Consider the following 4,930-nt stretch of genomic DNA (forward strand, 5'->3'; position numbering starts at 1 on the left):
GATGTAAATCCAACCCTAATCTGCCCGTGCTTTTCAAAGGTCTAACAACCGCAGTGCTGCCAAACAAAAGCAGGCTTCAGAGAGGCTACTTCAGTGAGCTGTGTTTGGATGATGTGGGGGCTGTAGTGTCCAGTCAGAGGTCAGTCTGTGTCATCAGATCAGACAGGGGATTGTGATCTGCTCTAAACCCACAGGCCCTTGTGGACAGCCCCAGCTATGCAGCTACAGCTACAGCCCCAGCAGCAGCTACAGCCCCAGCTAAAGCTACAGCCAAGCTACAGCCAAGCTAAAGCTACAGCCAAGCTAAAGCTACAGCCAAGTTACAGCCCAGCTAAAGCTACAGCCAAGTTACAGCCCAGCTAAAGCTACAGCCAAGTTACAGCCCAGCTAAAGCTACAGCCAAGCTTAAGCTACAGCCAAGCAACAGCCAAGCTAAAGCTACAGCCAAGCTAAAGCTACAGCCAAGTTACAGCCCAGCTAAAGCTACAGCCAAGCTAAAGCTACAGCCAAGCTACAGCCAAGCTACAGCCCCAGCCCAGCTACAGCCAAGCTACAGCCAAGCTACAGCCCCAGCCCAGCTACAGCTAAGGGCTGTGGCGATCATGACTGTTGTCATGCAAATAACTGCAATTGTCATGCAAATAACTGTTGTAATCATCATAACTGCCCGGGGTAGCCCCAGCTATAGCCCAGCTACAGCCACTGGTTAAGGCTGCAGAGTTTCTGGTCCTCCCCTGCCGGCAAAAATCACCACAAACACTGGGGGCATAATGCCAAGCTACTTAAGGATCAGCGCCATATGTGGGAGACATGGAGAGAGGGGGCAAGAGAGGGACGGAGGGAGGGAGGGGACAAGAGAGGGAGGGAGGGAGGGGACAGGAGAGGGAGGGAGGGAAAGCATAGGAGTGGGAGGAAGAGGAGGAAGGAGACAGGAGACATGGAGAGAGGGGAGAGGGGAGAGGGGAGAGGTAGGGAAGGGACAGGAGAGAATTTAATAGAAACAAAATATAAGATTCGACACAGAAAATATGATAGATAAAGTAACAATGTGACAAGGAGCAAGAGATGACATTTTGGCTATCTTACTGACAAATAGCTCTTGGCCCATAAACTAGCCCTAGGAGAAGTTATCACCATTGCTTTACCAAGTGAAGATATTACACTAGCAAAGCCCTGCCACGACTGAGCAGGTGCTTAATAGGGAAAACTCGTCCAAGTACCCTGAGAACATACAGTCCCTCTCTCCACTGGGAGGTGCACACACACAAACTGACTGGGTGAACATAATGAGTGAAGCTGTAAGCTCAACCCGGGAGCAACCCTAACAAGACCAGACGAACTGCAGCTCATGGGAAGCCAAAATGACTCTTATGCAGCTGCATGACCGGCAGAGGGAAAGTCATGACCAAGAATGATCTCCTCCCTCTCTCATCACAACAACCTCCCCAGGGTCCACAGACATCCTCACACACACACGCACACACACACACACACACACACACACACACACACACACACACAGACACAGACACAGACACAGACAGGCACGCACGCACGCACGCACGCACGCACTCACTCAGGAGAGAGGAGAGAGGAGGGGGGAGAGAGGAGAGGAGAGAGGAGAGGGGAGAGAGGAGGGGGGAGAGAGGAGGGGGGAGGGATGATGATGCAGAGACTGAGGGGGAATGCAGGAGTGAGAGAGCAGTCAACTCTGTTATGGAGTTGAATAAACGTGTGCATGAGTGAGAACGTCTGTCTGTCTGCCTGTGTGCATAGCATGTCAACCAGTGGAACTGGTTGTGTGTGTTTGTGTGTGTGTGTGGGTGTGTGTGTGTGTGTGTGGGTGTGTGTGTGTGTGTGTGTGTGTGTGCGTGCACGCGTGCGTGCATTACGGCAACCACAGGGTGTAGCCCAGGTCTTTGAAGTCCACCCTACACCCTGCGCTGAGCTAAAACACAGGCTACTGTACACCATCCCACATGAGTCATGACTCACAGGCCAAGGGAACGGAAAAAGGGCGACATCATTTTCTCACAAGAAACACTGCTTGACACCCCGCTCAGTCTTCATTCAGAGACTCCACACACGCACGTCATAGCTTCATGCAGTACTCTCACAGTCATGCAGTACTCTCACAGTGAAAACCCACGGGTCTGGTCTCCATGGTGTTTTACAAGACATCTGACTGTGACTTGACATGATCCAGGTATCTAGCTGCTCCGTGTCCAGTAACACATTTAAACATATGGCTCATCAAACACACTCCTGAAAACACAGCAGAGCAGGAATGAAAAACACCAAACTCTCACCAGCAGGCTTGTCCAGAAGTATTAAGTGAGCAGGAATAACCTTTCCTCTAACCTTCGTTGAGACTAGGCTTTCCTAGTTTGGAAAGCCTGGGGAAATTATTTGCAAAAAAGTACTGTAGCTACAAAGGGGTGGAGCTCCAAAAAAACTGAATTCAGTTTTAGGTTTTCTTCCATTTTCTTCAATGTTGCAGGCAAGCAGAGGCAGCAACTCTCTGCAATACAGTCCTGCCCGGTTGGAAGACATGACGCCCATGACAACAAACCCATTCTACCGGCATGGGGAGGGTGGGGGGGGTGGGGGAGGGTTCTGGGAATGTAACATCCAGTGACATTGGGAGCACATTCTCCCATCGCGTCCGTCCAGTTTAATCCAAACCAGAACAGATCCTCTAAAATTCTCCAGACCTCCAAAAGAGGCATGAGAACAACGTGATTTGGAGGTATGTCTACACGAGGTATGTCTACATGAGACTAGTGATCCTCTATCGGAGGTGGGCGATGTGTTCAGCTTGGGAGCTTAATGGTTAATTTATAGCATGCATGTCCTCTCCTCTTCACCTTTCCTGTGTGTCGCCTCCCTCCCAGACCTCCCTGGCCTCCCACAACCCATCTTATCCACATTAGCTTCCAGCCAGGAGCATCAGGACCTGACTACAGAGGACAGAGACTGGGCCCAAATCACAGCACTGGCCTAAACCTCCTACAAGGAGAAAGGATAGTACATCACCCAGGGGGAGGAGCTGGAAATCACTGGTTTTGAATCATAAAGAGGCTTTTTTTTTTTTTTGTCGATCTTCCATTTTTCACCGTGAGTGGCTGAATATCAATTGACAATCCTGTTCAATGCGTGCTCCTTAGTTGGACTGCAAGGGTGCAGCAGTGGATCCTGTCAGTGGATCCTATCTTCTCTGCTGTCTGTCTGACACACAGAGGCTTTCTGTGTGTGAAGTGTACCAGGGGATCAGGGGTGTTGTGGTGTGCAGCACGGGCAAGCAGAGAGGACACACGTGTCACTGCGACTGAACGGCGGAAGTCTCTGGAAGCCATCAGCATAGCAGACGGAGGCCAGAGAGCCAGCTGTGAAGGACTTTTACTGCTTTTAGAGAGGATGTCACGACACACACGCACACGCACACGCACACACACACACACACACACACACACACACACACACACACACACACTCACTCACTCACTCACACTCACCCTCACAGACACACACACACACACACACACACTCACACACACACACATACACACACACACACACACACACACACACAGCATTCTTGGTGCTAAACATGACACCCGTGTAACCCCCACATACAGGACAAACCCGTGTACACACATACATTATAGGCATGTCCAATGTAAACACAAATACATAACGTAAACACAGACCACACAGGCCTGCACATCATAAACACCCAAGACTCTGCTCCGCTCTGCATGTGGTTGTCTGTGGACCACACTGAGAGCTGGTGAACCCCATGGGTCAGGGGAGGCAGAAGGTCCATCTCAGGACGGCCTCATCGTAATGCATGGAATGAATCCTGTGTGTCTGATACAACCCTTTTTGATCATACATTCCTCAAAGGGACCTCTAAGCCTTAGAGTGAACCATTTACCGAAGACATGACTCTTTACTATAAACTACTGTATGTTCTATGCCCTGGGAGGTAGGAGCACACAGTAACCAATAGCCATATCTTTGCGTATACCATGGACAACTTTGCACCACAGACTCAGTAAAAGACCTACATCACTATGAGCTATGTCAGTAGACAATCCCAGTGTTCACATTACTCCACAACATATATCAGCAGGTTTAAATTGGAATATGTAACAAACAAATGACAGGTTTGTTGTTCCTGAGGGACCAGGAAACCAGAGGCATGTAGGAGAAAGGTCCTGGGCCGTATAAAAGTGAACCTACTGGCTATAACCTTGTCTCGCCCAAGACAACCCACATCAAGGGGACATCATTTGTCTCTGTACGACTAACGCCTTCATTTCCCCTCGGGGATCAGTAAAGTACCTGTCTATCTATCTATCTATCTATCTATCTATCTATCTATCTATCTATCTATCTATCTATCTATCTATCTATCTATCTATCTATCTGTCTGTCTGTCTGTCTGTCTGTCTGTCTGTCTGTCTGTCTGTCTGTCTGTCTGTCTGTCTGTCTGTCTGTCTGTCTATCTATCTATCTATCTATCTATTATGGAAATAGAAGGGGGGGGGGGGGGGGTGGCAGCAGGCCCTACTCTCTCTCTCCCTATGATCAGTGAAAAGCTTGTCACCGTTCCCATTGTGGCTGTGAACTAAGAGAACAGCCCCTTCCATCCCAGTCTCACACATCTGTTTATAAGATGCTAGGGAAACAAAGCAAATGGGTCTGGTATTCTCCTGGGAGATTTATAGCTCCGAATTCAATGAGGCTTCATAGCCTATGGAAGAATCCAACCTGCCCCTCCTCCCACGCTGCTTGGAGGCACACACATATGCTGTGTTTTAAGGTTCGGTGTCTTGTTGTTCAGCAATCAACCAGCAGAACGGTCACCAGCTCCAATATGGATGGATCCATAGAGGGATCCACAGAGGCAGGTACAAGGTTGGAG

Source organism: Argentina silus (assembly GCF_951799395.1).
Source record: "Argentina silus genome assembly, chromosome: 11".
NCBI lineage: Eukaryota > Metazoa > Chordata > Actinopteri > Argentiniformes > Argentinidae > Argentina > Argentina silus.